Raw genomic sequence first — 27,093 nt, forward strand, 5'->3', positions numbered from 1 at the left:
CTTCTGAAATGCAACCACTTGTGGTCATCATAGTGCTTAAACATTTTATTACCCTATGCACTAGGATTACCCATAAAGACCACCATCACTTAAGTTAGCGCTATTCTTTGTAGAAATCATAGAATATCTTTCTTGCCCTTTATTAAGCTCACAAGATCGTATTATACTCCTAATATCAGACTATATAGCAACATACTGCCTCGTTACTAGAAGGTAGAGTGTTCACACCCCGTAAAGCAGCATGACATTTATGAGGAAACTTCTCAGTGATTATTTCAAATATTTCCAAGAAGATAATGTCTCAAGGAAAAGAAATAGTCACTGATGTTTTTAGATTTGAAGATTTCAAGAACATATAATAAGTCATATAGCTTTAATAAGTGCCATTCCACTGCCAGTAAAATCAGATTTTGTTTTTTTTCACTTGCTTAGAAAACCTAGTAATAACACAGGCCATACTGTCAGTTTATTTATACTTAAAATCAAGTCTCCTTTCATAAGACTTAATGCTATCTTTCACCAAACCATTCTTGAATTTGAGGGAAGTTATATGAGTTAAAGGCTATGAGAAGCTTTTTTTCAGGTATTTGTCCCCCATGTTTTGTAAGTACTGATGCCAGAGGGATGCTTTTGCGATCACTAAATAATGGCGACTCTCGTGTACATAAACAAAGGCCACCACCACCAATCATCAGAAGCTTCTGAACCTGATGTGAATTGTTCTAAACTCATTATTTAGAAACTGAAATAACAAAGACATCCACCCTTGAAGTACCTGGGGAAGTGGCATACTTCCTACTTGTCACTTGCAGCCTCCTGCGCTCTGCCCTACGAATGCATTCGTGTTTACATAAGGATTAGTTCTCCTGACAGCTATCTGGGTTTTGATTTAGGAACCGAATAGGACTCCACCACAAGAGCCACTGGATCACAGACAGTGTGTTCTTTTAATTTACTTCCATAAACAGGCAAAAATGGAAGTCAGCTGTCAGCAAAGACCAAATTAAAGAGCTGAGTGTCAGAGCCACAGTTGAACCAAGATCAGTTTTTGAGGTGGGGTTGGTGGGAGCTTGGATTTTTAAGCTTCCAAAGAAGATGTGTTGTTAGGTACAAAGCTAAGACTTTCACTTTAACTGTGGTTTAGATGTACAGTTTTGTTTACTTTTCAAAAATCAAATTTAAACTGAAACTAATATCATTCCTAAAAAACTTCCCTTGCTTAAATGATGTGCATGATCTCAAAGTGTAATACAACAGGTGTGCAAACCATAGCCATCTCTACTGTAATGATAGCAAATATAGCTCAGTCTGCTAGGCTGTGGGCTGTGGATCTCCTGGAAATGGCTCATCACAAACTCCTAATGCTTCTTTTAGTGATTTTAGTGATTGCTCTAATTCTGTTCTGGTATTTTTTGCTTCTCTTATTATCTCACAGTGACCTTGCGTTTATGCCAGACTGCTATGACGGAACACTGCAATTGCGGTCGGGGAAGGAAAGTAAGCAAAATCTCAAGCCTGAAACTTGTGATAATTCAATAAATAGTACATACATTGATCATGTCTGTTAGGTAAGTGCAGACATCTGTGGCTATGTGCAATGCCTTAAAATTTAGTTAACACAGCTATAAATGTGGGGGGCAATATGGCTGAGTGGTTAAAGTACACTGGCTGTGGAATGAGATTTGGGTCTGATTTGCAACTCGGCCATTTAATAGAAAATTAGTTCATTTCTTTGCATTTTAATTTTCTCATTTGTAAAATAAGGAAAACAATATTTCGTGAGGTTGTTTTGAAAATGAAATATGATGACATAGATAATGTGCTTATATAAAGCCAGACATATAGAAAGTGCTCAATAAAATAGTTATTCTCATTATTTTATTATCAGCTCAATTCGGTAAATAGATTTTTAGGGCTTGCTATCTGTCCAGCACTGTGGGATACACAAAAGAAGTATGAAATAGTTTTCCTGTTCTGAAATAGCTTATAATCTAGTTGTTAGTTTTAATGATGGAAATAAGCTACAGTGCCTAGAAAAAAAAGTAATGTGTTACCTCATGGGGAAGTGTCTAAATGAGTAGGGTGGGGGAAAACAAGAGCCGCACGGGATCCAAGAAAAAAGAGGCCAGTATGAGTTGAAAGGGTGGAGAAACACTGCATGGAAGATGTCGGAATTATGATGAATCTTGAAGACTGGGCCTTCCACACATCGAAAGGTGATAGAAATGAACATGGCCTATTTGAGGAATAAGCTTCACCAAACCAGTGACTGTGCTGGGAATAAGGGAGGATCAACTTGCAAAAGGGTAGCATTTTCCAAAATGTGTTCTAAGAAAGAGTAGTTTAGCAGGATAATCAAAGCTCTCTCTCTTTCTTTCTCTCTGTCTTACACACACACAGACACACACACACACACACACACACACACACACACAGAAGAGTTTATTTCTTGGACAAGTATTGGGCCAAAGTGAAACACACATCTCCCTTGTAGGACTTCTCAGAGACTTTAAAATGCTAACATGTGTAATAGAAATGTAGCTAACAGTAGTGTTTACATGTAAAGCATCTAATTGTGCCCTAAGTGTCATAATTCCCATCAGTGATGAAATGCGTGGTATATGCTTCTCTCTTCCCCTTGAAGGAGCTTGTAGTGAGGGAGGAAAGGTGAGACTCGGAATAGAAGAACAAAAGTTAATAGAATGCAGAAATGTCTCTGATATGCAGAGGGAGATCCTGATTTGAATTTGGTGGCAAGGGTTGAAAAGGACTGGATTACTCTGCATTCAAAGATGCAAGGACTTTGGAGAAAAAAGAAGGTTGGGGGATTGCCTCCTGAGAATGAGGAGTTGGTGGGAGTAGGGGTGATGAACAGGCAGCATAGCCAAGTTTTAAGAACAGGGATCCTCTTAAGTTGTTTGAGTTAATGCAATGTGTACAATTCATATCCCCTAAAAGTTGAGTAAAATCTGTGATACACAAAGGCCTTACGCATCAGTTAGCTTTATCAGTTTACATATGTATTAGTCAGTTGCTAGGTCAGCTGGGGGCTGGCTGGTCCGGGATGGTGTCAACTGGGATGGCTCATCTCTGCTGCATATAGTCTTTCAATTGCCAGCAGACTAGACCAGGCTTGTTCATTCACATGGTATTGGGACAGCTCCAGGAGACAAAGAGCAGAAGCACTCAATGTTTCTTGAAGCCTAATCTTGAACTGGCACACTATTACTTCCCAGCTTTCTGTTGGCAAAAGCAAGCCACAAGTGTAACACAGATTCAAGGGTGGGGAAATTGTTCCCACTTTTGTTGGGAAGTGCTGCAAAGTCACATTGCAAAGTGGTAAAGATACAGGAAGGGAAATAATTGTGGCTATTTGTACAGACAAATTACAGTATCTTACTTGAGTAATTTTCTCATGGAAATGTAACAAGGCTTGGTTTAATGTTATGTAGAACGGCATAATGCTGAGAACAGCATGCTCAGAAAGCTGAACCTACTCAGTAGAATAAGAACCTCTGAGCCAAGAGTGACCATGAGAATATAAGCCTCTTGTTTAGTCACCAAAGATCTGGAACGAGCATTAAACTGTCCAGAAGTCATGGGATGGGGCCAATATTACCTAGCTCTTAAGGGACACTCTGACACTGACTGGGAGATGGCTATTATGAATATTCAAAAAGTTACTATAGGATATGGTGTGCTCCTGGTTTATTTTACCATGGAAAAATTCTCTCCCTCCACTCCCTTCTCTTTACTCCTCTCTTTCCCTCCCCTCTTCTCCTCTCCTCTCCTCTTTTCTCCTCCCTTTCCATCTCTTCTCCCTGCCTCCTCTTCTCACAGGACTAAGAAGTGGAAATAGTACGGGAAAGGGCTTAGAATATAAGGATGAAGCGTTTGACCCAAGCTTGTAGGCAGTGGCCAGTCTTTGGAAGATTTGGGGCACAAAGTTTATGATTGATTTTGGAAGAATTCATCTTCTGACAGCATTGCTTGGTGGATCAGAAGGAAGCCTTGTTTTTGAGAGTGGGAAGCAAGTTACACTAACAGCTTCTAAAAGGATCAAGACAGAAACAAAACAAACATACACCTGCCTTCTGGTACCCAAGCACCCAAGACATTTAACAAACATTTGTTGATTGACTGCTCTGATGACATTTATGTGGACTTGGATGATTTTCAAAGAAACTCAACCAATAAGAGGCCTTGATCAGGCTTCATTTTGTAAGAGATGTTGCCCATATGTTATTTCCTCTCTAGGCATCAGAAACATGGATTCAAATGTCAGTTAGGTCAAATTGATTCAAGTATATTTTTTAATGATAGATGAGAGACTCTTGTAACTCCAGACATCATAAAGATAACAAAAGAAAGTAGGTAAGAATGATTGAACCCTCCCTACAGAATAAACTATACACATTTAAGTCAATAGTTAACATAAACGCACATACACACACATAATAATAAGCAGTTGTGACTGTAGTATAATTCCATTACAAATTTCAGTCACCCTTTATTAGGATATCAATGGCGTTAAGAACCAGTCCTAGTCCTCTCTCAGTAGTTTCTTTGATTTCTTTATTTGTGTCTTTCATTTGTCCTGGTGGGCATCCATCATTGGTAGTTCTGGCTCTCATGATTACCCATACCGGTCCATAAAAAATCTTTTTCCTTCATATATTAGAGTTGTACACAGGCAAGAATACATGAAAGAATTCTTAGTTGCTTTGTCTACCACTCTTTGAACATATAGAATCTGTATCAACTATTTTTTGTTAACACTCACTATTTCTGTTCCTATATTGCTACCATACAGATATATGCTGGGAACTCAGGTCCCATTCATTCTGCATATTACACCTGTTATCTGACCTACTGCCCTGAACTGGCCTGCTACAGATGTCTTCACTTTAACAAGAGAAGGTTTACAGACTTTTCTGCACTTAGCCTGCAAAGGCCCAAAAAAAGATTCTATTGTGGGTGCTGACTTCAAAACTTCCTGTTGCCTCATTTTCCCCTATATAATACTTAGAATTCAATTTCTTCATAGTTGTTTCCTTTATGACGTTCTAAAACATACCCCTAACCTCTCCCCTAGCAGCCCTGGCTTCAAGGTTTAAAATGTGAAGACATTGTTAGAGGATTGGTTTTTAACCATTTCCTGTTCATTCTATGTAGCACAGGCACATTCATATACACAATCAATAAGAACCAATCATTAATAATAGCAAACATTTATTGAGAGTCTACTATGTGTCAGGCACTATGTTAAGAGCTTTATGATTAGCATTATAATCACAGACATTAGCTAATTTAGCTAATTGGCATTAGCTAATTTATTGTGTACACCAAACCTGAAGTTTATCCTTCACTCTCTACATAGAGTCATCTTTTAAAAGTGTAAATCTGATCAATTAACCTACTTAAAATATTTTTTTAGAGTAAAATCTAGCTTCTTTACTATGGCCTACAAAGTCCATAATCTCTCCTTTGTCCATCTCCCCAACTTTATCATCTCTCGTGTTCACATTAGCTTTCTTTCCCTTCAACTCCGAACCTCATTCCCAATTTACTGCCTTTGCGCTTCGCTTTCCATCATCCTTGAACTCTCTTCCCCAGACTTTCTCACATGACTGCCTCCTTTGCACCATTCAGGTTTTAGCTCAAGTGTCATCTCTCTAGAGAGGTCTTCTTGGAACATCCTAACTAAAGTATTATGCTATCTGCCTGTTCCTCAGTCACCGTCTATCTGATCACTCTGTTTTATGTCCTTCACAGAATGTAGCATTATCTGAATTTATCTTTTGTATTTATTTTTTTACATGCTTCTGTCTGTCCATACCCACTTAGATGTTAGCCCCAGTGAAGGCAGGATTTGTATCTGTCTTCTTCATAGCTCTGTCTTCTGTACCTGGAATACTAAATATTTTTGACTGAATGACACTTAGTGACGGCAGTGGTATTAGTTTTCTCCCAGATTATGGAGGCATATTTGTGCTAAGTAATTTATCCTCAGTCACACAGATGATGGGTTTGATCTTGGACAAGTCACTTAGCCCTAAGAGGAACTCAGTACTTCTCAAGTCCAAACCCATACCTTTAAAACCTTTGCTACCCTGTATGAAGTTATAATACCTCTATTATGTATACAAATTGAATAATTCTACCACACTCTCCTTTCAGCAATGATCTACTGGATAAATTGGTACAAAAGGAAGATATTTTACTCCCATATTTTATTCTGAGTCTAAAGAGAAGAGGACCTAAATATTCAGGGTTGTCATAGAACTTTGCTTTTATTAAGGAGAACCTCCCAAGTAAGGCAGCGAGAAGAGGAAAGAAAGTGAACTAAGACATTTTGAGCCCCTGCCATTTGTGAGATATGTTGTAAGTATTATGATGATTAACACCTACACTATTTGTGACAAACATCACCGTAGAGATGAAGAAATGGAGATTCAGGGAGTTAAGAAATATACACCACTTGATAACGGTAGAATACGAATGCCGTTCTGGTATAAATCCAAAGTCCATGTATTTTCCAAGGCACCACTGGCTTAATGAGTGGCAGCAGTGTAGTTAAGAGTAAAATGCGGAGATTTTTACTGTTAACACCGCCTACATTTCTTCTTTTTCACTGACATTTAAATATTCCCAGAATATAATATGATATTTCTTATCAAAAACCTGACTTCCCTCTTGTTCAGTAATAACAAAAAGTTACGCCAAACTAAATAAAGCCACATTACTTAAACAGTCTCAGCAGGAACAAGGCAAAAAGGCTGGACAGTGTTCAGCAGTGGATACAATTTTGAATCTCCCAGGCAATTAAGGAATTTATTTTTCCCTGAGGCGATATAAAACATGAGTGGTCTTCTCTTTTATAAAATGAATCAAGCCAGATCTGTGTGGCAATTTTACCTAGAACTCAACAACTGGTCCCAAATCAGTCAAGTTTCTTTTTAACTAAGGCCCAGGTTTGAAGCTCCTCCTACTTGCATGGATTGTGGGCCAAGGAATTACACGTGTGCGTCAAATGACCGGCCTAGAACAATCAAAACCTGAAATCGACATGGAGGAAAATTCTACTTGAGGAAATACCCATTTTCCTGCTTTCTCAGGATCCTTAATGAAGGTTTCCCTGAATTTAGAGGTAAGTGAGCATAATTTGGCCTCAGCAATGCTCGAGCTCCCCAGGGACCAGGGCTTGCAGGACAGTGGCACAGTGAAAGTTATTTCAATGCCCTGCCTCAGAATTGTTATCCTTAGAAACAGGGTGGTACAAAAGGATCTGCTTCAGTTGACAGCATCTCTCCCTGTCAGCAACTTCTCATTTCCTGATGAAGCATCCATTCTCCCATCCTCTTGGGAGCAAAGCTCTTACTTCATCCACAATGTCTATCTTTTGGCCAGCTACTCACCCTGGACTTAAACTCTTTTGAAACTGGTTCCCTTCTTCCTTAGATTTCCAAATGAAACTACTTCCCTGCAAGTGCTTTCCTGGCAGCCTTTCTCTCTTACTTTAGAAGACGCATTTAGACACTCTGTTCCAGCCAGAAGGTCACCCATGACAATAAGCAGCAAACAAAACTGAGATTTGAAGGCACGGAGGAGTGATGAAACACGGCGTTGCTGGCTGCCTCCCTGCCAAAACCAGCTGTTCCCTCCACACAATCCACATCTGTGCTGATAGCCAACAGAGAACTCCCCAGAGCACTCTGCCGAAAGCCAAGCTCTGGGGTTTTCTGGTGCCGTGGAGCACCCATCACACTTCTATTAAGGCAGGATTGCTATAAAAACAAAAAGGTACCATATGCTGTCTGCTCCTTTCAATACAATATTTTTTCTGAGGTTTCTAAACAAAAAATGCTACAGCTGAGCTCTTAAAAGATCTTACCTTATAGAAAAACTCAGGGTTTTGGTATCTGGAGAAGTGATACTGCTTTGCTGGTACATCTATAAAATCTAGTCTTGATTTTTCTAATAAAGCCTGGCATCACTTTGATCATGATTTAAAAAGAAAATCCCATGGTACTTAACTCCTTCATTTCCATCCTTTCCCAGTCATGAATTGAAAACTGTCTTCTGGGAGGCTGTGAGGGTCTGTATTTGCCCTGAAATCATCCTCATGCCCGAGGGAAAGTGACATTAAATAGCAAAAAAACCACAATGACAGGTTGAGAGAGAGACTACAGACTCCAAACCACTTGAAAAGAACCTGGATCCTTTCTTGATGAACAAACAACCTGTGTGAATCTATTACACTCCTCCCTCTGTCTTTAATTCAAATGTACCCTCTTCTCCTTCCTTAGCTTTATTAAAAGGCATTGGCCGTTTCTTGACTCATTCTCTGAAACATTCACTCTTCTCAGGGGCAGGCCAAGGCTGCAGGTTGACCCAGCCACTCTGGCCTTTGGCACAGCTCATCTCCAGACAAATTATGGTTTCTGTTTTCTTCTGTAGTTTTCTGAATTTAGAACCTAAAGTACGTTGGTAAACTAGGTTATCCAGATCTATGCAGTTGTTAAAAAGAATGTGTTCGGTCAATGGTATGGGTGCTAATGTAGAAAGATGCCTGTGATATATTAGGTTAAAAAATAAAAATAAATTGCAGAAAAAAGTAATGGTTTATTACATTTTTATCTAATTTGTGATCAAAATATAATTTTTGATTATAAAAATAGTACATATTCATGAAAAAAAATTTTTAAAGCATACTTCTTTAAAAGTATGGCCATGATTGGGAGGCAAAATTTTACTTTTCACTTTATACAATTTGGTTTCTTTGAATTTGTATCATAAGCATGCCTTTTTTCTAAGAATTAGCAATAATGATAATAATAATAAATTGGTGGGGGACTGTCAGATATCATAGATAAGTTGAATATAGACTAGAGGAATTTTACCTTTGTTATTTTCTGGGTCAGTAGTTGCATCTACTCTCAATGTAGCCCCTTATTGATAAATGCTGACCTATGTGTCTCCTTTATCTACATTGCATTTAGATAAACCACAAAGCTTCTTTCCTCTTCAAATTCCAGGATGCAGCATTCATTCTGCACTGAATGTGCTGCCACACTGCCTTTTCTCTGGCTGGTTTGTGCAATTTTCCCTCCCTTTATGCCATAAAGGTGGACTTTGCAAGTCAGTCCCTATCAACACTCCACTATTGATCATGAGCCCATTCAGGGGGTGAGAAAGCAGGAGCTTTTTCTTCTTGCCTGTCCTAATGTATCAGAAAGATCACCTGGGGGCTGACGAGCCAGACTCTCTAAAACCAGGCACCCAGAGTCTCAGCCATTGGAGGGAGGCTGCAGCTTGAGGACTGATCCCAGTACAGTGAGAATAGGGGTGGCTGATCAGAGTAAGCAAACAGACCAGGTGATCCAGAGGCTCTGGTGACAGCAGACAGGTTGGGCAGAGATTGAACAAAGTAGGGTGGGTGGTTGCAGGAAGTCAGGATCATGGAAGGTTGGCAGTGGATGCTGTACTGCAGCCACGGGACACAGAGGCAGAAAAACAGGGCTCTGGGCCCAGAGGAGGTACCATCTTGGCTGATTATTAAGAAAAAGATGGATCTGAGTGATGTCAGCATCATGGCGGAGTGAGCTTTCCCATGAACTCTTCCCCCACAAGATACAACAAAAGCAACAGCCACAGACCAACAACAGAATCCCAGACAGTGAAAACCTAGAGCGGAGGGATCCACACTGCCGCACATCTGAGAGCGGAACGTGCTGGACCCCCGGAGGAAGTGGGGAGAGGTAAGGAGAACTCCGCTCCCTCCCCATCAGATCCGGGATCCTGGTCCGCGGGGCTCCCAGAGAGGGGGGAGGGGCGGCCCTCGGCGGGAAACTGTAGCTCTTCGGGCTCTCTCAGCCAGTGGGAAACTCCCGCACAGAGGACTCAGAGGAGCCACAGGGCTACCATCAACATCTGAGCACCCCAGAGAGCAGATAAAGAGGGGCAAACGAGAAGCCTCCCACGTCAGGGACCCAGAGGGCAAAAGAGAGAGCTCCCCCCTCCCCGCAACCTGGAGTCTGTAGCTCGACCAGACCAGACCTAGCGATCCGAGGCAGACCTGATCAAACTGGACTGGACCCGCGGATCGCAGCGGGAAAAAAAAAAACAAAACTGCGGATCACAGCAGAAAAACCGGGGCAGAGCGCAGGGGGCTTAGACTACACAGCCCTTTACCACCAGATAGTGGCGGCAGGTGGAAATTGCAACCAGAGACTTCCAGGATGAGGAAAAACAAAACCAACACAGGAACCACAATGCAAAAATATATGAAATCACCAGACCAGAAACAAAATGACAAGCACCCAGAAATCAACCCCGAAGACACAGAAATCCATAAACTAAATGACAGAGATTTCAAAATAGCTATCATAAAAACACTCAACGAAATACGAGACAACACAGACAAACAATTCAATGAGATTAGGAGTTTCTTCACAAAAGAGATTGAAATCATAAAGAAAACCCAATCAGTGCTGATGGAGATGAAGAACACAATGGAGGAGATAAAGGAGAATCTGGAATCTCTAAAGAACAGAGCTGACAATATGGAGGAAAGAATTAGTACTTTAGAGGATAGGAATACAGATATACTCCAGATGGAAGAAGACAGAGAACTAAGACTAAAAAGAAATGAAGAAAGACTCCGAGAAATATCTGACTCTATTAGAAAATGTAACATAAGAATTATAGGTATTCCTGAGGGAGAGGAGAGGGAAAGAGGAACAGAGAGCCTATTCAAGGAAATAATAGCTGAAAATTTCCCAAATCTGGGGAAGGAGCAGGAAATACCAGTAAGCGAAGCCAACAGGACACCTATATATATTAACAGACAAAGGCCTTCACCACGACACCTAGTGGTAAGGCTAGCCAGGGTCAACGACAAAGAAACAATATTAAGGGCAGCTAGACAAAAACAAAAAATAACGTACAAAGGAACTCCCATCAGGCTCTCAGCGGATTTCTCAACAGAAACTTTTCAGGCTAGAAGAGACTAGAATGATATATTCAAAATACTGAAAGACAAAAACTTTCAGCCAAGAATACTCTATCCAGCAAAAATATCCTTCAAATATGATGGAGAAATAGTAACTCTCCCAGATAAACAAAAGCTAAGGGAGTTCATGGCCACGAGACCCCCCACTACAAGAAATACTCAAGAAGGCCCTCAGGCCTGAAAAAAAGAAGAGAAAGGGAACACAAAGCTTGGAGGAAGGAGAAAAGTAGGTAGACAAAATCAGAGAAATAGTAGATCTTTACCAGAATAGGTTAGCAACCACTTAAATACTAAACTCAAAGATCAAAGGAAGAATTTCACCAAAAATAAATTTAATCTCATCACTGTAAACACACAGCCACAACACAAGATAGAATAAGTTATAACAAGAGCAACTTAGAAGGGGAAGAGGAAAGTGACTGAATTGACTTAGTATAAGGAAATAGGAGGCTATCAGATAATGGACTATCTCATACACAAGATTTTTTGCCCAAACCTCAAGGTAATCACTAAACAAATAATCAAAGCAAAACCACATATGATACACAAAGAGAAAACTAGAAGAATCATAAGACAGAACAACCAAACTGAATTGGCAGTCCAAAACAAATGGGACAAGAAACAAAGGAAATGCAAAAGAACCAGAAAATAAGTGACAAAACAGCAACATTAACCCCTCATATATCAATAATTACCCTAAATGTAAATGGATTGAACTCTCCAATCAAAAGATACAGAGTGGCAGGATGGATTAAAAAGCAAGACCCAACAATATGCTGCCTTCAGGAAACACATCTTAGCACTAAAGACAAGCACAGGCTCAGAGTGAAAGGATGGAAGACAATACTCCAAGCTAATGGCAAACAAAAGAAAGCAGGTGTTGCCATACTCATATCAGACAAAGTAGACTTCAAGATAAAACAGGTTAAGAAAGACAAAGAAGGGAAATATATAATGATAAAAGGGACACTACGTCAAGAAGACATATCACTTATAAATATATATGCACCCAACATAGGAGCACCAATGTACATAAAGCAACTATTAACAAACCTAAAAGGAGAAATCAACAACAACACAATAATAGTAGGGGATCTTAACACCCCACTTACAGCAATGGATAGATCATCCAGACAAAAAGTTAATAAAGAAATATTAGACTTAAATGAAAAACTGGACGAGATGGACCTAGTAGACATATACAGAGCACTCCATCCAAAAACAGCTGACTACACATTCTTCTCAAGCGCGCATGGAACATTCTCTAGGATAGACCATATGTTGGGAAACAAAGCAAGCCTCAATAAATTTAAGAAGATTGAAATCATAACAAGCATCTTCTCAGACCATAAGGCTATGAAACTGGAAATGAACCATGAAAAAAAAACTGGGAAAGGGACAAAAATGTGGAGATTAAACAACATGCTACTGAACAACCAATGGATCATTGATGAAATTAAAGGAGAAATCAAAAACTATCTGGAAACAAACGAAAATGATAACATGCCATATCAAACCATATGGGACGCAGCAAAAGCGGTCCTGAGAGGGAAACTCATAGCGATACAAGCCCACCTTAACAAACAAGAAAAAGCCCTAATAGGCAACCTTAAATTACACCTAACAGAACTAGTAAAAGAAGAACAAACAAAGCCCAAAGCCAGCAGAAGGAGAGAAATAATAAAAATCAGAGCAGAAATAAATGATATTGAGACCAAAAAAACAGTAGAAAGGATTAATGAAACAAAGAGTTGGTTCTTCGAGAAGATAAACAAAATAGACAAACCCTCAGCGAGGCTTACTAAGAAAAAAAGAGAAAAGGCTCAAGTAAATAAAATTAGAAATGAAAGAGGAGAAATTACAACGGATACCATGGAAATACAGAGGATTATAAGAGAATACTATGAGAAATGCCAACAAATTGGACAATCTAGAAGAAATGGATAAATTCTTAGACTTGTACAACCTCCCAAAATTGAACCAAGAAGAAATGGAGAATCTGAATAGACCAATAACAAGTAAACAGGTTGAAATAGTAATCAAAAACCTCCCAAAAAATAAAAGTCCAGGACCAGATTGCTTCTCCAGTGAATTTTACCAAACATTCAAAGAAGATTTAATACCCATCCTCCTCAAACTATTCCAAAAAATAGAGGAAGATGGAACATTTCCTAAATCATTCTATGAGGCCAACATCACCCTGATACCAAAACCAGACAAAGACAATACAAAGAAAGAAAATTACAGGCCAATATCGCTGATGAACATTGATGCAAAAATCCTCAACAAAATATTGGCAAACCAAATACAACAATACATTAAAAAGATCATACACCATGATCAAGTGGGATTTATACCAGAGATGCAGGGATGGTTCAACATCCGCAAATCAATCAATGTGATACACCACATCAACAAAACAAAGAATAAAAACCACATGATCGTCTCAATAGACGCAGAGAAGGCATTTGACAAGATACAACATCCATTTATGATAAAAACTCTCAATAAAATGGGAATAGAAGGAAAGTACCTCAACATAATAAAGGCCATATATGACAAACCCACAGCTAATATCATACTCAACGGGGAAAGACTGAAAGCCATTCCTCTGAGAACAGGAACGAGGCAGGGCTGCCCACTCTCACCACTCCTGTTCAACATAGTACTGGAGGTTTTGGCCAGAGCAATTAGGCAAGAAAAAGGAATAAAAGGAATCCAAATAGGTAACGAAGAAGTGAAACTCTCACTATTTGCAGATGACATGATTGTATATATAGAAAACCCTAAAGAATCTGTTGGAAAACTATTAGAAACAATCAACAACTACAGCAAAGTTGCAGGGTACAAAATCAATCTACAAAAATCAGTTGCATTTCTATATGCTAATAATGAACTAACAGAAAGAGAGCTCAAAAAGATAATACCATTTACAATTGCATCAAAAAGAATAAAATACCTAGGAATAAATCTTACCAAGGAGGTGAAGGACCTATACAATGAGAACTACAAGACATTATTGAGGGAAATCCATGATGACATAAAGAAATGGAAAGATATCCCATGCACGTGGATTGGAAGAATAAACATAGTTAAAATGTCTATATTACCTAAAGCAATCTACAGATTCAATGCAATCCCAATCAGAATCCCAATGACATTCTTCACAGAAATAGAAAAAAGAATACTAAAATTTATATGGGGCAACAAAAGACCCCGAATAGCTAAAGAAATCCTAAAGAAAAAGAACAAAGCAGGAGGCATCACAATTCCTGACTTCAAAACATACTACAAAGCAATAGTAATCAAAACAGCATGGTACTGGTACAAAAACAGACACACAGATCAATGGAACAGAATTGAAAGCCCAGAAATAAAACCACACATATACGGACAGCTAATTTTCGACAAAGGTGCTAAGAACATGCAATGGAGAAAGGAAAGTCTCTTCAATAAATGGTGTTGGGAAAACTGGACAGCCACATGCAAAAGAATGAAAGTGGACCATGTGCTATCGCCATTCACAAAAATTAACTCAAAATGGATCAAAGACCTGAAGGTGAGACCTGAAACTATAAAACTCATAGAAGAAAATATAGGCAACACACTATTTGACATTGGTTTTAAAGGAATCTTTTCGGATGACATGCCTACCCAGACTGGGGAAACTAAAGAAAAAATAAACAAGTGGGACTTTATCAGATTAAAGAGCTTTTATAAGACAAATGAAACCAGAATCAAGATGAACAAACAACCAACCAGCTGGGAGAGAATATTTGCAAAACATACATCTGACAAGGGGTTGATCTCCATAATATATAAAGAACTCACACAATTGAACAACAAAAAAACAAACAACCCGATCAAAAAATGGGCAGAGGAAATGAACAGACACTTCTCCAAGGAAGATATACAGATGGCCAACAGGCACGTGAAAAGATGCTCAACATCACTAATCATCAGGGAAATGCAAATCAAAACAACACTAAGATACCACCTCACGCCTGTTAGAATGGCTATAATCACCAAGACAAAAAACAACAAATGTTGGAGAGGATGTGGAGAAACAGGAACCCTCATACACAGCTGGTGGGAATGCAAATTGGTGCAGCCTCTATGGAAAACGGTATGGAGATTCCTCAAAGAATTAAAAATAGAGATGCCCTATGATCCAGCCATCCCACTACTGGGAATCTAGCCAACGCACCTGAAATCAACAATCCAAAGAGGCTTATGCACCCCTATGTTCATTGCAGCATTATTCACCATAGCCAAGAAGTGGAAGCAACCTAAGTGTCCCTCGACTGACGATTGGATTAAGAAAATGTGGTATATATATACAATGGAATACTACTCAGCCATAAAAAAAGACAAAATCGTCCCATTTGCAACAACATGGATGGGCCTGGAGCGTATTATGTTAAGTGAAATAAGCCAGAAAGAGAAAGACAAACACTGTATGATCTCACTCATATGTGGAATATAAACCAACACATGGACAGAGAAAACTGGACTGTGGTTACCAGGGCAGTGGGGGTGGGGGGTGGGCACAAGGGGTGAAGGGAGTCATATATGTGGTGATGGACAAACAAAAATGTACAACCCAAAATTTCACAATGTTAGAAACCATCAAAACATCAATTAAAAAAAAAAAAAAAGGAAAAGATGGAGGTGAGGGCCCAGTTATTAGAAGTAGAGCACAAGCTCAGAGGGGCACTAATAATAGACTCATGCTGAGTTGCCTCATTGGCCAGACTCAAACATCTTTTAATCCCTCTAACCAAGGAAGCATGGGTCAATCCAGTGTCTGAAATGAGACTCAGTCTGTAGGTCAGGTGGGCCAAACCATGAGAGAGCAGAAATTTGGAAGACAACTTAGTCAATGCATTATATCAACTGGAGTAGGGGATGAGGGCCAATTCACGGCCATATAGCACAAGCCACAAGTGGGGCCAATGTCATCAATTTAAAAATTTAGAAAAAAAATCTATTCACTTCACCTGTCTTCTGCACATTAGTTTGATATGGAAACTGGAATCCAATGCATGTCCTGAAAGTCTCAAGCTATGAAGAAAAACAAACAAAAAACGCAACTAACCAAATAAACAAAAACACTGGGATGACATTCTGCAATCTCTGATGAGAAAAGCAATACTTGTATGGAGCCCACCATGAGGCCCATCCACAGCATTTAATCCTGCTTGCAATTTTCTCTTTATGTCTAGATAAGAGGAACACATCCATTTTCCTTAAATCACATTTAATTTGTTTCTTGGAAATTCTAACATGTTCAAGAGAGCAACTTCCCCATTACCAAAATCTTCTCTTGGCCTGATCTTTCTCATCTCAGATTTTGAGGCATTGACCATTTCACATCTCACACAATGTTACTCACTTCTTCGTCAGATGGCCTAGATAAGTTGCAATATTTTTCTATTCCAGGACTGAACTGTTACAACAGGCTGATTGTTGGAAAGGGTGAAAGAGTGGGCAGGAGGTAGACTATTCCATTCTTTCCTTTTGCTGCCAATAAAGACAGTTCAACAGGGCCCTGTTAGAACAGTTTCACGCTGGGACCACACCAAATGGAGCTCAAACTGTAGGTAATATTTATTTCAGTGATATAAATTGCAGGTAGAGAAACACAAAAAGCAGCTTTGGGCAAATTTAGCAAGCCATTTCTTGAGGTATTTGTAAATCGAACACCCAGTGAATCAAGATGCCTCCAAATCTCGCCCATTTTGGAACCTGAAATAAAACTACGTTCATTTAGTAAGAGCGCCTAGTACTGAACGGCAATCTGCATTCCTGTTCAAAATCTGGCCAATTAATATACGGCTCTCATTCCTAAGGTGCTGTTGGTCCAAATACTATTCTGACATTACCTCCCAGGACTGTCTCCTGGTAGATTTCCAAGCCTACAGACCTTCAAAAAAGCTCCTGGAATTTTTCTCCCAATCCTATTCTCATGAGTTATTGTGGTTGATAAACAGATGATGGTATCCTACCTCCTGAGCTTCTTCTTTACTCCTTTTGGCTACAATCTAGTAAGCCATTTTCTTCATTTATGTAAACATTCATAAGCGTATATTAACAGCCTTGCATGCATGTGCAATCAGGGTGCTTGGAGCAGTGAAGACCAAGATGAAAAAGGTCAGAGAATTTTGTACAAGATAATCACAATAAATATATATCAAGTCAATAATTATAACGTAGGGAGATGAATGTAGTGATTTCACTGGTGGGGCAAAATGAAAATGATCAGCTCTGTTTGAATGGGTAAAGGAAGTTTTTAGAGATAAGATGCTTGAAAGTCTTGATGGATGTGTGTGTTTCACAGACCTACTGGAAAGGCATTATGGACTGAATGTTTGTGTTCTCCCAAAATTTATATGCTGAAGCCCTAACATTACCCCAAGGTGATAGTATTTGGAGGGGTGAAACTGGTAAAAACCCACTGATGATTAAGGAGCTAGTAACTAAAAAATATTTTTTTGCAATTACTAATTATAGCTTTTAGTTGTTCACCTGCCCACTGTTAACTGTGCTGCTTAGGCAATATACTATCTGACTCCCACTAGGTTTCTATAGCTAACATCTCCCCGGTGCCTGGGTCACCATGGTAATGGATGTTTGAGCTGTTTTTCAGGAATTAGGACCCCTTGTCCAGTTCAGGCCGGTTGAGACCACCAATGCATCAAGTGGGCCTGAGCAAATGCTCCACAAGTGACCTTTTTGAAGTCAAGGAGCTAAAACTCCACCCCCAGATAGTACTAATGTCACCATTTTGTGAACATGCATGCTATGAAGAGTCATGAAGCTTGACTATGCTTGTGCAGATCATCAGTTACCTCACTTCTGCTTACCTCTAATCATCTATTCCCACATTTCAGACCACCTTGCCCCCTACCCCTTAAATATCCCTGAGTCCCCATTTTCGGAGAGTCTCCCACCTCCTCACTTGGCTGCCTTGTGATTAAATCCTTTCTCTTTGCAAACTCATTGTCTAGGTGATTGGCTTAATCATGCTGTGGGCAAAACAAACCTGGTTCAGTAACAGTGGGACCTTTGGAAACTAATTAGGTTTAGATGAGGTCATGAGAGTGGGGCTCCCATGAGGGGATTAGTGTCCTTATAAGAAGAGGAAGAGAAACCAGAGCTCTCTCTCTCTCTCTCTCTCTCTCTCTCTCTCTCTCTCTGCCATGTGAGCACACAGCAAAAAGGTGGCAGGCTGCAAGCAAAGAAGATGACTCTCACCAGGAACTAAATCTGTTGGCACCTTGATCTTGGACTTCCCAACCTCCAGAAATGTGAGAATTAAGTTTCTGTTGTTTAAGCCACACATTAAGGTATTTTGTTATGACAGCCAGGGCAGACTGAGACAAAAAGTAGGGGGAATAGCACTCTCAACAGAGGGAACAGTTCAGCATTCAAGGTGCAGTGATTTGCAATGGTGCCTCTGCACTGAGCAACTGAAGTCCTTAAAGTTGCTGCATCGTAGAGGGGTGTGGGATGTCAAGCACCCCCCCCACACACAAATTCAACATACACCATCCCAGGGGAAGCACAGCCTTCTGCCTCCCCCAGCCATAGTTAATTATGGGAACTTATGGGAGTGTTGTAGCCTTCAGATATTTTAAGGTGATTAATAAAAATAAAAACATTGCTTTACACTTCAAAAGCAGTGCCTACACATTAGCTCATTTGATTTGCTGCCGCAACTCTGTGTGGTAAATGGAGTTATCCCCGTTTTTACACATGAGAAAACTGAAGAGTTAAGTGGTTTGCCCAAGGCCGCGGCAGAGTTACTCTCTTCCTCCTCCTTCCTCCGCATGCCGTGTGTGAGGAATTCTGCTACACGCTTTCCACAGCGCTTTAGAATTCTTTCTTTACAAGGAAAAGGTTCTGCCCCACACGAGGGTGAGAAACATTTCTTGTCCCCCTTTTTATCACTCTGTGACATGCTCATAATAAGATGCTTATTAAATAATGGAGAAAGGAAGACTAAGTCCTTTCATGTCAGATCTCATGTTTTTGCAGCTGATTCCCTGCAGTGTTATCACACCCTATGTCAAGGCCACTCACTTGACTGCTTCCTGCTCTATGCACATACTCTTTCCCATGCACCTCATAGAACCACTGTTTTCCATCACCAGTTCATTCATTCTCTCATGGTTGGCACAGCAAGGAACTAGCAAGCACTTACTATAAAATTAGATTTACTTTTCATTATTTAATGACTAGAAGATAATAACCCAAGCCTAAAACAGTTCCTTGTAAGATTTCAGGTGTGCTGCCTGTGTGCTGTGTGACAACACCACTTGGAGAGGGTCACTGGGACCCTAGATACCAAGACAAGATTTTCATGACTTGCTGTGTCCACACCTAGGAGAAACGTAGAGGTCAGCTCTCCTGGTTCTGAAATTCCAAATGTATTCCATATTTCCATAACAGTATTCAAATGCTACTTAACCTTTTAACATCTTCCCTTTTTCAATGCTCTTGATCATCCAAATACATCTCATTCTACATAATAGGTACATTTTTGAAAATGTGTATGTAAACCAAATCTAAACTATTTTAAGCTCTAGAAGAGAACACTTGATTTTAAACAATGATCCAATGATCTAAGATAAAAGTTGCTGGATTTAATTTTTCTTACATATAAATTACTGCTTACGAGAGTAAACATGTTAAATATTAAATATATTCAATTGATTTAAATAAATTAAATATATTGAATATTAAATTAAATATATTAAAATGAATTTTAAAAGAGGAAATATAGTAATTTTTATCTTACATCTTTTGGATAAAAAGTAGACTTCTGGAGGGGAAATAGGAAAATATCTTCTGATAAAAGATCTATTTCTCCTGGGGTGAGAGGCTTAGAAACTTTTCCAAAAAGCTATTTCTTTCTACCCAGATTATGAAGAGAGGATAAAAAAGGCCCACCACACATCTTTAGCAGGCTTCAATTTTAACATACAGATGATCAAAGTACACAGAAAAATAACTTAATTTTCTTTAATTAATTTCATCTTGCTGATAACAGAAAAAAAAAACTCACACTTGCCACTTAAAGGCCACTCTCCCAGTTTAAAACAGTCTCGCCATTTAATTCTGGTTTAGTTTTATAAATACCGAAACTTACAACTCCTTGTAGGAGCTTAACTATTGTTCACAAAGCTGGGGCCGATTTTAATTATGCAGAAAGGATCAAAACAACACAGAGAGCATTTTGGGTCACACTGTGTGAAAGTGGCACTTCCTGGCACTGGGACTTTCACATATGGCCATACTTCCTCGTCCCAAGTCAAATGGACTTCCCAAAAGTCACTTCCATGTTCTTCCACTTACTTGGCGCTGGGCTGTTGATCCAGACTTCCTGGGTTCAAATCCTTCTGGCTTACAGATCTTACTAATGGGGCAGCCTTAAGCAAATTATTTCAACCCTCAGTTTCCTCAGTTGTCAAATGGTCAACTGTTCCATAGGAATTAGTGGCAAGGATTAAATTACATAACTCCTGTAGGGAGCTTTGATGCCACTGCCTCTAAAAACCATCTATGGTGAAGAGCTAGTTTGGGAGGATTTTAAAATTTCCAAACAGCTGTGGAAGATACTTTTTTTAAATGCAATAAAATGAATTATTAGGAATTATATATATGTATATATATATTTAAAGGCAATATATATACAACATTTTTCTCTTTATTTTTTAAATATATATATAAATAAAGGCAAATATGTACACAGAGAAGCTCACGTTACTACAAAATCTTCTAGCAACTTTAAATTTTGCACATATCTCATCACCACCTGTAACAGTTTGCATGCTCTGGTCCGCTGGCCACACTTTGAGTAACATTGCCTGACACAATGCCTAGCACAAACAAACGCTCGATAAATGTTAGCTATTATTACGTTTATTGAATCCCAGTAGAAAGAACAGATAGAGCATAGAGTAGTATGCACATTAACTCAAGCTCAGTGTCATCAGTTAATGAATAAGTATTCACTAAAGATGGAATAAACATGAAAACTTCCAAACCATAACCAAACATATAACAATTATCCATTTATCTTGATAAAATAAAATAAAATGCTTTAGGAATCATTCCATTTTATAAATGAGAAAACTGAGACCCAGAACTGGTAAACGACTTGCCAACGCTCCTACAACTCAGTGGTTCTCAAGCCTGGCTGCACAATAGAATCACCTGGGAGAGCTTTTAAAACTTACTGCTGCCCAGAAGCCGCTCCAGACTAGTTAAATCAGAGTCTCTGGTGCTGGGACACAGGTGTGGAGATTTTTAAAAAGCTTCCCATATAATTCTAATGTGTAGGGCTTGGCTAAGATTTCCTGATAGAACCTACTACTGGATGAAGCAGGATTCTTGTGTCCCAACCTACTATCCACAACATTGTATCACAGTTACATTGGAGACCTCACTGCAGGGGAAATATTTGTCTTTGTAGAATTTAGATGAATAAATTTTGTGAAAATTAAATTTAGGGTAGAAGGGGGTCTATATTAAACAGCTGACTAATGAACCTAGCTCATGACCCGTACAAAGGCACCCAACTTGGTCTCTCTAAATGCCTGCCTGGGTGTTTCATGCACCCGTAGGAGGACACATTGATAAACCTGATTAGAAGGGTGACAGAGTGCACTCTGCATAACCTTTTAGATTCAGAATTTAAGAATCTAAAATTGTGCCTGAGAATTTAAGGCACAATTTTTTAAAAATAAAATATCCTATTTCATCTCTATGTCCAGAATTGTAATCAGAACTCTGGCTTTTGTGATGTATTATTTTTCTCATTTGGTTTCCGTTGGAAGAGAATGGAAACTCTGAGTCTTGGCCACTCTTCCTTCACATTCTGATTTCCCCATTTAGTGGGCCAGAGTGCTTCATGTACTTTCTTTAATATCAATGGAATTAAAATGCATTCTGTGGAAAATGTACAATGAAGATTTATAGACTTCAAAAATATAATAAAATTAAGCTAAATGTTGAAGTTTTGTTAAAGGTAGAGGTGGTACATTTGATGTGCTTGCTGATGTTTAGTTTGGGGAAAAAGAATTTAAACTTTCCAAGGCTTCCTTTATTTTGTTTGTATTCAAAATAGTGATTCCTAGACTTCCTCTGTGCGTAGAACTCACTCTGAGCTAGTTGGAGATACAATAGTGAGGGGGGTGAATTTGATCACATCACAAGCAAAATTGTTTGAGTAATCTACTAGTGCAGAAGATGATAGCGTGAGGGAGAAAAAATTATCGGAAGAATTTTGCTGCCCATTTCTTGTTTTGCCTACCTCAGAATTCTCATTCAGTCCTACCTTAAATCTCAATATCTTTGAGGATTCTTCAGTAATTTCCCAAATTGGTTTGGATCTCTGTGTTATGTTATGGGTTTTTAAAGAAACCTGTTCTCCTGCATGGTGCTTATCACAGCTATGTTTGCTTAATGTATTTTCCCTGCTAGACTGTAAGTTCCATGTCTATCTTGTTCTATTTCCAGCACCCTGGTACCTAACACAGTACCTGGCGTGATACTGTTCAATACATTTTGTTGAAGGAATGAATATGCCTCTTACTGCCAACACCCCCCCACCCACACACTGTTTTATTGATTTTAAGTATTTGCCGAAAAAGTAGTAGGGAATATACTCATATTAAAACCTGTGTGAAGTCTGTAAATTCTGCTTTATAAAACCCACAGACTACTCAGACTTGATGCCATCGCTACAAAAACCAGAAACCACTTTTTAAAATGGTTGTTGATGGGCTGAAACCTTACACTTGGACTCAGACTTGGGCTCAAATCTCTAGCCTGCCACTTGCTAGGAATTTACTGAATTTCACAAAGCCTCAGTTTTCACATACATAAAATGGCAAGCAGTAAGCACAATAATGAATAACAAGCCACAGACCATGGTTGAAAGGATGGAATAAGATAATATATAATTTAAAAGCTAGCAGAGTTTCTGGCACAGGGTAGGTCCCCAGTTAATGCTTGTCGAATCTGAAGTTGAAAGAGAAAAAAAAAAAACAATGGCGATTTTGTGTGGAAGGTTTCCAGGTGGAAGAGGCTGTCTAAAGGTGGAGAAGGCTCAGCTGGCCATTCCTCATGACTGCTCCCCGGGGCTCCTGAGCCACAGTTCCGCAGCCCTATCCTTTATTCCACCTGTGGTTGCTGGAGTCACATCAGAGGTTTGGGGTAATTTGAATTAATATTCCATCTATAACAATATCAGGTAATCTGAAACTTCTATTCCCTAGTTTTGTCCTGACTACTTTTTAAAAAATCAAACTCATAACTATTCTAGAAACTACAGTGTAAAATGATATATTGCTATACTGACTGATTATGAAATTAGTCCTAAAAAATTTACCTAATATTACACTCAGGAACTCACAAACTTTGTTTTACTTTGACCTCCTTGATGTATTTTGAAGCATACTTTGTACCTACTTTTTTCCTATTGAGTCATGCCTTTATCCAAAACCAGTAAAGTTTTGAACTCTTAACAACTTATCAAGTTTGTGACTTTAAGTAAATTACTTAACCTCTTTGTGCCTTAGTTTCCTTAACTGTTACATGGTAGTAATAAGAATACTTATCATATAGGGTTGTTTTGAGCATTAGATACGCTAATTCATGTGAAGCACGTTGAAAGTGTCTGATACCTCATAAGAATTTAGTAAATATTTGCTACTTTAATAGTGCTGAGTGGATGGGTCACACACACACACACACACACACACACACAAAACAATCTATAAAAAACTAATACATCTTTTTAAAATCTGAGAAAGGAAACTATCTAGGGACATAAACAGTAATTATTACTTATAGTGAATTTATCTGGAAATATTACTATATTAGTTCATTGTGCTCAGATTGCATATTAAACAGGTATTTTCTTTTCCTTTTTTTTTTTTTTTTTTGGTAAGGAAAGTTGTCCCTGAGCTAACATCCGTGCCAGTCTTCCTCCACTTGGTATGTGGGTCACCGCCACAGCTTGGCTTGACGAGTGGTGTAGGTCCATGCCTGGGATCCAAACCTGTCGAACCTGTGAACCATGGGCCGCTGAAGCAGAGCATGTGAACTTAACCACTACACCACCAGGCACACGAACTTAACCACTACACCACTGGGCTAGCCCCTTAAACAGATATTTTCAAACTTTCATGTAATTGAGGGCCAGTGCATATTGAATCTTTAAAAATCTCATTAATGCACAGAAATATTCCTGAGTACTCTATAGAATAGTGTCTTCAGTTGTAGTCCACTGACCATCCACATCAAAATACCTCTGGTGCTTTCAAAGGCGCAGATGCCTACGCCCCACTCAGTCTTATTGAATGAGAATCTGTGGGTATGGAGCCAGGGAATATGCATTTTAAACAAATTCATTAAGAAATCTCTGTACATGCTGAAATTTGAAAATAGCTACAATAGATTGAATTTGTTACTTTTGTATCATCACAACTTGTTCACCAAAATGTCATAATACCTTACTGTAGTAATTAACACAGAAAAGCGCAATGTTAGTCCAATTCACAGAAACCAGGGTCAATAAGCAATTATTGAGTGCTTCTTTGTGTCAGACACTAAGTGCTGAATATTTAAAGATGTATAAGGCCTGGTTTCTTCCCTGGAGGAGCTTACATCTAATGCAATTGCTTATACTCTAGTCTCAGAAACTACTTCTCCTTGAAATAATCTGAAAAAGTCTGTGTCATGTAACTGAGATTCAGATAGCAATAGCTGTTGGCCAAATCTAATGATTCTGCTATGTAGGAATGGAATTCTTTAATAAATACACAAGCAGAGGAAGAGAAATTCATAAATTAACCAACAAACATGTCTAATATGCTTGGCAAACAGTTCATACAGCAGTATGTTGACAAACTTTAAGGAAAAAAGAAAAATAAAATCTCTCTGATGTGGAGCCAAGGTTAACAATGTCATATAAGCCACTTGTGCAATATACCAGGACTCTGACCCACCCAAAAGCCAAGCACACAGTTCTAGAGGAAGCCGTTGTTATCCTAGTGCATACACATAGTTTTCCCAGGGGTTAGGGTGTTCCTGGGTAAGGGTTGTGAAGCCTGTGTGCCTAATACTTTTCAGGGCTTCCTGCAGCCAGTTATATTAAGTTATAGCTGACGCTCAACGGTAAGTTGGAGGGAACTCAGCTATAATGGAAATATCTCCCTTACACGTTTTAAACACTTACATTCCTCTGGAACCTGGGAAATACTACTGGAGGCCATGGGCACCCTGGTTCCCCACCCACCGATCCCTCTCAAAGTTCAACAAAGCCCTGAGTCAGTCAATCAGAGGTTTGTCCAGAACAGCCTGCAAGAAGAGCTGCAAAAGAAAGCTACAACTAAAAGAATAAAAAACCTATCAGGTAAGCACAAGAGCTTGAAATAATAATCTTCCACGCTAAGTTATCCTAGGAAATCACAAAATTTAAATGCAACAGAATACACACATTTTTATAATGCAAATATTGAACAGCTTGACTCTAATAGTGAATAATCTCTGGCATTTCACTCTTTCTCCTATCTCTAATAAAAAGAAGAGATTTCCTCCTTATATTAAAAGTATTTGTTCTTATCTGAATTATCTATGATTCGTTTGGTTTAAATATTCAGAGGGACAAGCAAGTGGATAGAAAAATAAGACATACTCTGAGCTTTCTTTAATTCCTAAAATTTCTCTACATTTGAGTTAAAAAAAAAATAGGAGGCACATTTCATTTGCATTTTTCACCCTTAATTGAAGAACCAGTTTCTAATGGAAGATCATAAAGCTGAAAAGGCGCCAACGAAATAGCTGGGTTTCGTGGCCATGGGGCTGCTTTCTCAGTACAAACAGCATTTGTGGTTTCAGACAGGGAGTCTCGAGTCTCTGTGGCTGGGCTAAGTGAACAGCGACTCAAACCAAACTTTGTGTAGCTGTTCTGACGAGCAGGAAATGTGTAAACATTTTCAAAACCACCAAAGACTGCCAGGTAGGGGGCTGCCAGGCTTCTATTTTGCCACAGTGTCCCCCTCTTCATTCTTTGCTCACCTGGTCAGTTTCTTCAGTTCAGAATGTAGTCATCTTGCATCCTAGAACCAACTTTCACCTGACATTTTATGCAAACTATAATAAATCACACACACACAAAAATTATTAGGCAGCCCCATTCCTAATTTGGGCTATTGTTTTGCCTTTGAGCTCACTGAAAAGTCCTTTAAAAAAATAAAGAAGAAAAGAGCAGAAAGAAGAAAGAAAAGAAGGAAGAGAGCAAGGAAGGATGGAAGGAAGTAAGGGAAGAAAGGAAGAAGAGAAAGGAGAGAGGGAGGGAGGAAGGGAGGAGAAAAAATAAGAAAAAAAAAGAAATCTTCAATGGGATGGTAAAGAGAAGTATTAAGCTACCCTATAGAATACCCTTCCAAGTGCCTCTAGAATTAAACGGTGCTCTTTGTATTAAAGGCAGACTAATTCAGTGGCTGAAGCAAAACCAAAACTCAGATTCCCAAGTCTCAGCCTTGAGACTTGTCTTGTTCCTAACCATCTCCCCGAGGCCAGAGAAAAGAGGGAAAGTGTTTATTTATTGCTCTATTATGACTGAAACCAGCATTATTTGGCACTTGCTTTTCAAAAAGTTTGTCAAAACTTCAATTTCATAAAACAACGGGTTTGGTCAAGGTCAAAATGCTTTAAGACTAACTTTTTTTCTCATGGTATTTCCATCGCTGGTGTAGCCAAAACCCAAACTACATACCCAGATGAAAATAAACATAAATCAAAAAACCTCAGAAATAGCCTGAGCATAGTGTGAAGAGTGAATGAATGATGACTTAGGTTAGCTCGTATTTTATCTGAATTAGATCCTTGATTTTTTTTCTGAGCTGGTTAGATCAGGCTTTCCTTTTATTCCTTGTTGGTTTAGAGCCTTGATTTTTATACAAATGAAATTGTTATTGTAGTGGTAAAATAAAAACCCCCAAACAAGAAATATTCAGAAATTTAGCCTTCTCCATTAAATGTTAGGCAAATTCCAGTGATTG

The 27,093-nt window shown here is 38.9% G+C and overlaps 1 pseudogene; it reads right to left on the reverse strand.

Annotated features, from left to right (window-relative positions):
- LOC131419412 (glutathione peroxidase 1-like) overlaps nucleotides 1-26,096 on the reverse strand; it is a 43,639-nt pseudogene extending 17,543 nt beyond the window's left edge.
- Between the last annotated feature and the right edge of the window lie 997 nt (nucleotides 26,097-27,093).

Source organism: Diceros bicornis, chromosome 21, assembly GCF_020826845.1.
Source record: "Diceros bicornis minor isolate mBicDic1 chromosome 21, mDicBic1.mat.cur, whole genome shotgun sequence".
Taxonomy (NCBI): Eukaryota; Metazoa; Chordata; class Mammalia; order Perissodactyla; family Rhinocerotidae; genus Diceros; species Diceros bicornis.